This window comes from Takifugu flavidus, chromosome 16 (genome assembly GCF_003711565.1).
Source record: "Takifugu flavidus isolate HTHZ2018 chromosome 16, ASM371156v2, whole genome shotgun sequence".
Lineage (NCBI taxonomy): Eukaryota > Metazoa > Chordata > Actinopteri > Tetraodontiformes > Tetraodontidae > Takifugu > Takifugu flavidus.
The window spans coordinates 7,765,288-7,774,587 of NC_079535.1; the positions used below are offsets into that span (position 1 = coordinate 7,765,288).

Sequence of the window (9,300 nt, forward strand, 5' to 3'; positions counted from 1 at the left end):
TTTCATTTAAGCCTTAATATTTTCTCACAGACAGCAGTTTTAATTGAGTTTAGGATACACAGATGAATTAAGAAACCTCACAAAGGCTTCTGTTTCCTGTCACAATTAGTGCTTTGATTTCATGGTGATGAAGTCACCTCACCAAAAATCAGCTTATAATGGCAAATATTTTATACACACAATAATTCAATGTAACTTTATTTACATAGCATCTAGTACAATCAAGATTGTCTTTGAAACTGCCTGCTGACTGGAAGAAACACTGGGCAGGACCAGGCTCGTTTGGCTGACCTCTTTTTTCGTTTGCTGCGTTTGGACAGACCCGAGCCTGCCACAGCCGAGGGTCACATCAGCCGCCCCATCTACCTCTCAGCAACAGGGGGAAAGAAGCAAATAGGTGCACTTCTTCAGAAAGTCACCCTGGACACCAAGACTGACCTCTGTCCTTTGCAGGACTGTTTTTATCAGTTGCTCCGCTGTTGTTTCCTTCTCATGTTACAGATTCTTCTGTGTTGCTTTCCTTACCCCCTGCTGAGCTGCTGTCACCATAGCAAACCTGCCTGCACACACTCTTCACCAATTACTAAACAATTGAGACGGCAAAAGGAAACAAAACATTCTGAACATGAGAGCGTCTAAGTTTGTCTCCTCTATGATGCATTACATTCACCCTGTACATTTCCTACTTTAAATACTACATCCAAACGGGCCAGGAACGCAATAAATACCAGGTGGTCATAAACACACAAAGGATATCCTTGGAGGAAGCACTGCAGCAGGGACGTCTGCAAACAATGCTTCGAACGGAAGTGATTTATGACACATATAACAAAATTTGATACGATATGTAGAACTGTGTTAAGGTCTTTTATTAGTTTTAAAGCTTTCTTCAGTTTTGATGGGGTAATAAATTGGACTTGTGGAATTATATTGCATGATATAAGCTTTATGCTTTTGTGGCGTGTGCAACAATAACAGCTGGATATCAGCGTTGCTATTGTTATCAATAGTTTGTTGCAGTGATGTCACTTGGTTATTTGTCAGAGGAGTGTAGAAAGACTTATCAGGCTGCAGGTCATAATACTTCCACAACAATCATTCTGTCAATAAGGTTAGTGACGCTAACAGCTATAAACCGTTAGGTAATGTGTTCTTTACTTTTTCTCAGTTAGCCTAGCTAGCTAGCCTCCTCTGAAGTTACCTGTCGGCTCATTTCCAGGTGAAATTTCCACCATTATCTATCTCATTTTTGTCTGTGAAATGTTTTTATTGTTAGGTTGTTTGTTTGGGTGTGTTACATTTATTTTGTAAGTTAAAAAAAAAAAAGGAAGAGCGTTAATAATTCTTGATTAATTTTGCTAAATTTTTGTCACAGTCTGTCAGCATCCGTCACTATATTGTGACAGCACATAAAGTGTTTCCTAAACCTCAATTTGAGTGTTAAATGGGCAACATCCTGCAAATTCAGGGTATTTTTGTTTTAATGGAAGTGACTTCATGTGCCTTCACACTGAGGGGGAGACAGGACGGATGCCAAAAGAGTGTGTCACCATTTATAATGTTCTGAATAATATACCCTGTTAAAATTCAGTCTAATAAGACTGTTAAATAGGCAGTACGGAGATGATTATATCAAGCTGACACATCTTTATTGGCTAATCAAAGCTGAGGAGCTGAGCTTAATTTTTTCACCCACAAATGGAACAAAATGAACAAAGCTATTCAGGGGTTTAGGACACCTCTGATGACAGCATGCCCCAGTCATTCCAGCATGGGTTTCTGAAGAACACGCCACTCCCTGCAGATATGTTTACACAGAGCAGTGATGAGAAAACAACCCGCTGGATGCTGGCTGGGCAGGAAACGGTGGTGTTTACAGACACAGGTGGGGGGTACCTGCAGCTTTGACAGGTCGCTGTGTCCTTGAGCATGAGTGCGGTTTGTTACTTGAGTTCCAGCCATTCCTTCCCGTCCATGCGCCACGGCTGAAGTGTTTGATGCTTCCACATTTGCCTTCAGAGCAAAACAAACCGCACTCCTAAGATTTCGTCTCAGGGCCCATGATCGCTCTTAGCTGCCCTCTCCCCAGTGTAACGAATGCAGCCTCCTCTTTTCACTTAGTAGGAAGGAAAAATCTCCTTTATTATTCTCTTGAATTCATTTCCATAGCGACCAGCGGCACGCCGCTGATGTTTTTGTGGTAATGGTGGTGAGGGAGGGGACGGACATGGTAGTAGCATCTGTGAGAGTGGGCCAAGGAGAAGCAAGGAGAACATTGGGGGGGGGGGGGGGACTTCCTGTACTTGCTTCCTGTTTCCTGTTTCCTCCCCCCACGCAAGATGAAGTGTCTGTCCTTCACTTCCTTTGTCCATGTTTTTCTAAAAAAGAACAAAATCCAAAAAAAGGTGACTATGAAATATTCATGAAAGAGAGAAGAGTCACACTGATGTGTGTGTGCGTGCGTGTGTGTGTGTGGTATCAACCATCTGCAGCGTCAGTTAGAGCTTCCTTATTTCCATATTTGAGAGCTCCTGTACACGGCTCTACATAACGATATTTGCATAAGAATACAGCCCAAAAGGCTGAGGGCACGGCACTTAAACCCTCTTCAGTGTGTGGCAGTCGTGCGCGCGCGTGTGTGTGTATGAGAGAGAGTGGCCAGTTTCTCTCCTCACGGTGCCACAGAATGGAAGACATGTTGAAACCCGATGAAAAAAAAATGCGTTACACAACTCTTAAAAGCAGAAGCGTGAGAGTGGGCGTGTGCACGAGCACATACATGTTATCACATACTGCCCCCTGCTGGTGCCCTCCGCACCCTGCTGCACCCGTAAGAATATTTTTATCCACTTTATGCGTCAGATTTTTCTTTATTTTATTTTTAAAAAAAAAACTTATCATAGTAAGATAAAAATCTCCACAACACATCTGTGTTTCCTGTTGGCTTGTTTGGAAAGATACTCAGCCTATGATTTATCTTTTAAGGCCTTTAAAGTTGATTAAATCCGGGTTGTTTTGTATTGATTTTGTCTTGTGTTTTCCCAGCCTGTTTTGGAAATTCATGTCTCTTTAATGTGTCATTAATGACCAATGTCATTATTCATTAATACAAAAGCCACAAATGTCACTTCTGCCTCACAAAGCTGCGAGACAGAGAAGCTAAACTTTAACGTACCAAAAGGAGAGTTTTGCCATCTGTTATTCAGCATTCATTAATTTTTCTCAGCTCCACCTCAGGCTTGATGGGAGGCAGAGGAGATGCTGGTTTGACTGGTATGAGGATCAGATAACAGAACCACTAATTTAAAGTTTCACTCTTAGCACGACCTTTGACCCCACTTCACTACACCTTAATTAGCTTTGGGACTGAACTCATAAAATAAACTCATAAACACGATTCTTACTTTCCTTCAGCATGACCCAACGTGGCTGCATTGATGCAACCTGTATTGTCTCTAAGTTTCAATAACCCACTAAAGCCAGGGGATGATGCGAGCTCTGCTCAATACTGAACCCACCGGATGAATTTTGGCTCTAACTGCGGGCGAGGAGCACGAAAAGGGTGTGAGAGCCGCTCCTCCCACACATTAGACGATGGCGGCAACTGGCGGGCGGCAGCCGACGGTTGGCTGGAGGACAACAGAAACTGCTGCAGGTCCGTGCATGCCCTGATAAATGCGTTACTGCCACAGACCTGTGACTGAGTGTATCAAATTGATTTGATAACACCGCAGTGAAACTTCTCCAGAGAAACAGAGAGGCTTCATTTGTCGTAGCCCTCATGGGTTAAGCATGACTGATGACGTTTATGGGTCAGGTGTTACACCAGGACCAACACAGCCCCACGACACTTTATTTTTACTCCTTTTATTTCCGCCTTTGTCTCCTCTCAAGCACATATTTTGCATTTGAAAGATTCCCCTTTGAGGGTGGATTCTTCTCTCACCCTCAGCGAGAGCACGTGTGCGACTCCCACGGCATGCGTGAAGCCTGACCCCGCCGACATGTGCAAGAAGATTCTCCATCTTCAACTGGAATTTTCCAGTTATGCTCCTATGAGCTGCTAGTTGATGAGGAGATCGAGTCTTTTTTAACGAGCGGTTGGTATTGGTGTTAGAAATTCAGAACATCTGAGGTGTGGGGAGGACTGCTGCTGTTAGAATTCTGGTGAGGTCAAATCAATCACGACAGCCGTAAGAACTGGCCTGGGCAGTACGGGAGGCTGCGTGTGACAACTAGACCAGCTTGTTCTGCAGTCTCCCACGCTTTCTCAAACAATAACCGCCTTCACTCCGAAGTCACCTCCCTGGTCCCGACCATAAACCACTTCAGCATTCAGCCTCGCAGCAACAGTCAGGTTAATAATGTGCATATTATTGTCTGCCTGTTCGCCATGAGAGTGAGGATGAACAGTGAAAAAGTTGCTTTGTTTTTTTTTGTTGTTATTTTTAGAGACTGGGAGATTAGTAAGGTCTCTAAGATAAAACAAATAATAATAAAGTTTCAGGGTTTATAACTGTATCATCTGCAAAGAATGTATAGAATTTATACCAGAGGCTCGTTTTTATTGTTATTAACCAGTGGGTTTGCTTTGTTTCCACCAGAACATCCAGTGCTGCTAAAGCACCTGTGCCTGCCTTACACTGTATTTAGATGCTGGTTTCCCATGAACCTGTGTCTTAAAATAATACTCTGATGCTTCTGTGTTTACCAAGGAATGTTGTGTGTTTGGTTTGCTGACATTCTTCCACCATTAGTCTTACTGGCTGCTAAAACCTCAGTCTTGTGGCCAATTGTAAATACAAAACAAGTTAGCATGGTGTCGCTTTTTATGGGATTAAGAGTGGATCAAATAAAGACTCAGTCAGGGAAGGGGCAGCAGAGCTCATAACAAAGGGGAGATAGAAACTGACACAAAAACACAACAAGTAAAATTCTGTTTTGAATGTCATGGAAATGTCAAGACCTGTACAGCTGTTCACAATTAAATTCTCAGCTTACTGGGAAACTGCTTTTTAAAATGTCAGTTGGCTGAATTCCACAACAAAGATTTACAGATGAATATATTAGCAGACCTGCAGGGCCTGTTCATTTAAGTAACAAACGGCCAACGTTCGTTTACGCTACACTGAAAATATCTGTTTTACAATACAGATTTTCTTTGAGTCTCAAAGTCTTTGACTTTCAGATAGTAGGTAAAGAACATTATTTAATGGATAAAAATGCGGTTAAACCCTGCCTGACACACAGAAACAGATGGAAACAGTAAAAAACAACTTGTTATTTCACACAGTCATATAAATATGTTAGAAAATTTAAAGCTAATTTAATGCTCTATCAGAACCCCAATATTTAATAAACAGTACCCAAGAAAGAATGAAATGACATGTACACTACCTGTATTCTAAACTTTACCATTCCAAAGAGTTCCAAGGGGATCCATCTTCAAACCCCTTCAGCATACGACAAGACAGAAATCCAAATCCCTACAATGATGACACTAAAAGAGATAACTATCAATGGCTTTGCTAAGCAGCTTAACTAAAAAAAATCACGTCAAATCGCTTCAATGTGGAATGTAACAGTTTAAGGTAAAACATGCGGGATGGCAAAAATATTATTGCAGTAACTCAAGATAATGCCAAAAATTTACTAATTTTCTGCTGATGCCATGCAGTTATACCCATAGCAAAATAACTAAAATGAACAATTAAATTACTGAACACGGGGTATTTGTATTAATGCATTCACGACATTACCTTTTTACATAACGATGTGTGTAACGGTCCATCGGGCAGGTGGGTTTTGTTTTGTTTTGAAACAAAACACACACTTCATTAGGAATCCCTGAATCCCAAAACACTTGGGGGGGAAAGTCCAAGCCCTGTTTCCCTAATTCTGTGTGTGTGTGTGTGTGTGTGTGTGTGTGTGTGTGTGTGTGTGTGTGTGTGTGTGTGTGTGTGTGCGCGCGCGCGCGCGCGCGCGCGCGCGCATACATGGTGCGTATACGCTGATGCGGGCCTGTACTGCCCCCAGTGTCGGTGTTTTTACTGTCATCAGTCCGATACCATCAACGACAACTTCAGCAGAAGCAAAGAAACCATCATGAAAATACCAGTCGAATAAAGAGAAACCAACTGAGAAGGGATGCAGCTACTGCAGCAGAGCACTGGTAGTGAAGAAGTGTTGAGCTGCACTAATAACATAATATTTGTGCATCACACTCCTTATTAAGTAAATGTTACTGTTGAGCGAGCTTTTTTTTTCCACAGTCCCCACTGACAACCTCCAGAGAACTAAAAGATGATAATGATCTTCCAAAAAAAAATAAAAATACGGCCGCTCACATCCACAATCCCCCCTCCCCCCCTGTTTACCCAACAATAGTTTCTCCAGACTGGAGCTGAAAGTGGTCCAGTCTGAGCTCAAACACACCCCAGTTAAGTTAGCAGGCCTCCGACAAGTGCTCACACGCCGGAAAAGATGGCATTTGCATCTTATTTCCATCCCGGTTAAATGCCTGGAGTGAACACAACTGTTTTCCAGGGAGGTGGAGAGCGGGGACTGGGGGGGGTGGAGGGGGGGGAGTATGTTGAGTAAATTGACAGAGGCATCCTGGAGGGTTCAAGCCGTTGGAAAACTGTTAGGATCATCTGCGTGTGCATACAGCGGGGTCGGGTTGGACAGGACAATTGGCACTTTTACACCTTGTCTGCTTGTGCACTGATCACAGAGACACTTTAAAAATAATGATTCTTTTTGTCTCTCTGTCTTTCCCGGTCGTGAGATCATCACTCAGCCTCGGGCTGTTGGACGCTCATAACTGCAGGAAGCCCTGCCTGGGTGTGGGTTCCAATCTGCTGAAGAGCTGAGCACATGTGACAACAGGGGAAAAGAGGTTGCTTCAGCCTTTATATTGAGATGTCAAAATGTTGTTGTTTTTTCCCATTTTGTTGAAGTGAATTCTGGGTAACTGAGTATTCCTGTGCATTCTGGACAGCCTCCACATATCTTTAGACAGCTTTGTCAGGGGAAGTTTATAAAACATAATAATCTAATATTAGGGATTTTTAAGATACTCAGAATGCGGTTGGTGGTTTCGCCCTTGCAAAAGTGTCATGAAATAAATAAAAATCAAAGTAGGACTTTTGGACCTGCTGAGCCTATGGAGCCAAAGGGTCCCCGAACCCTCGGGACATAAACCATCAAGCTTTGGAAATAAAATGATGATTATAACACAGGGTAAGAAAAATGTAAAGTTGAAATTTCTTAAATTTGGCCAAACAAAAGAGCCCCAGCAGGCCCCCAGGGGTCTGACATGCAGATGAAATTGTCATTGTGAGAGTGTGTGTGTGAGAGTGTGTGTCCTTTACTTAGAAAAGTTCTAGAATATATCAAATTGAATAGGAATATACAATCTAAAGTTTCCTACAAGTGCACAACCCCCATTGGTTGTTTGTTATTCAATATTCTCTGCTGTCATATTGTTTTAAGTAAGTTTGAACCACTGCATGTGTGTGTGTGTGTGTGTGTGTGTGTGTGTGTGTGTGTGTGTGTGTGTGTGTGTGTGTGTGTGTGTGTGTGTGCGCTTCTAACCCATATCTGTCCACATCTTGGAATATTCTGGCAGTTGGGTTGGATCTCCGGGTTAATCCAGACTTCCATTTCCTCAGTCTGTTTGGCCCCTGCCTTTGTTCCCTACCGGGTTGATGGACTCCAGCTCTGGAACAGCCCCCGACCCCCCCCGACCCATCTATGTATGCACATGCATACGTGCTCACAGATCTTTGGATTATCCCATGTCCTCAATGCAAACACAAACAAGCTGCAGGAGAAGCAGGTGTCCTTCTTCTGGGATAAATAAACAGCAAACCAGGATCCAGGAGCAGGAGGTTGAATCAGAGGAGGGGGAGGAGGTGGTGCCTGGGTCTGGGAGAGAAACTGGCTAAGAACATCACTGATAGCATCTTTTAAGCTGTTTGTTTTTCCTGGTGGTGTTTCTTTTTGCCCAGTGTTTTCCGGGTGTTAGCGATCATCGTGCATGCATGTTTGTGTGATCGCGAGTTGCTTTTGAAGATTCCGAACAACTGAGATGATGCAAACACAAGCAGAAGCCCAAATTCCTGACTTGCAGGCACAAACCATAAACTTCTATGCATTTAATTACTAAAGCTTTTGGTGACTTCCATTGTCTTTGAAGCCGCTCGGCACAAAATGGGCCTTTCGCTTGTTTCTAACTGTTAAGAAACCCCCGCTACTCAGCTTCTACTTGTGATGTTTTCTGTGGTTTCAAGACAGAAATTTGCCTGTTTGTAACCTGCAGCTGGATGAGCTTATGCTAATCTATCCTCCAGGAGAATGTAAACAACAGCCTGTGTCATCACCAGAAACTGTTACCTCTTTACAAAGCATTAAAACAACTCTTTTACAGGCAACAGACGCTTGTAGCTCCTAATGATGCAGTTTCATTCTTTTTTTATACAATAAATTTTATATGAAAGGGTTAAAACATATATAATGCATTCAGAGAGAAAACCCAGCTCTGAAAAGGTTACAGTCAATATAAAATAATTAGACAAGTTTGCTTCATCAACAACTTAACAGCTAAATTAAAGGACCAGTTCACTCATTTTCACATTCACTTTAAATGTGGGGAAACACCCAGTCAGGCTGCTTTTGTTTGATGTAGCTCCTTCTCACCCACCAACCTGAAGTTTCAGCCATATCTCTCAGCAAATTAACAGGATGATACATGCATTTAAAAAAAACAAAACACATTTCCGCCAGGTTATTAGTTGTTATTAACCTGTAATTGAATTTAATTTGTTCTATTAATTATATTCCTTTTTGTGTTGTGCTATAAAGAAATTCCAATACGACTACAAGTAAAATCATGGTGAAAGATGATATTGGTAGCTTTTATTGTAATGGAGAATATTGGATTCCTTAGAATTTTAAACACCCTTGATTGAAAAGTGTAGTAACCTGAGCACAAATGTAAATTCAAGTACAACATGTGACTCCTAAATACAATAGAGGGAAAGTTTATAGAAGCACCCGAGTAAAATGCAGGCACCCTGATAGATGTTTATGTCCTATAACTTTTTATGTTTTCACTAGGTCTTTTTTTCCAAACCGGTGATGACTATATCAAGTTTTTAACCCTGTTCTCCGAGTACTCGCCGTTTGGTCCCTCCAGGTAGACGCCCAGATGAGCCAATCAGCGGCCGCGATCCGGCAATTGACAGCGTGGCCTCGCCCCCTCATCCACCTGTAATCCAATCCGCGCTTCAGTCACAG

General features: G+C 42.4%; 1 long non-coding RNA gene across 1 annotated transcript; it reads right to left on the reverse strand.

The window, feature by feature from the left end:
- Positions 1-5,397: 5,397 nt before the first annotated feature.
- On the reverse strand, positions 5,398-9,292 carry LOC130539956 (uncharacterized). The gene is made up of 2 exons (XR_008954261.1): positions 7,597-9,292; positions 5,398-5,500 (listed from the first exon to the last, which is right to left on the reverse strand). It is a non-coding gene; the product is annotated as an uncharacterized LOC130539956 (long non-coding RNA).
- Between the last annotated feature and the right edge of the window lie 8 nt (positions 9,293-9,300).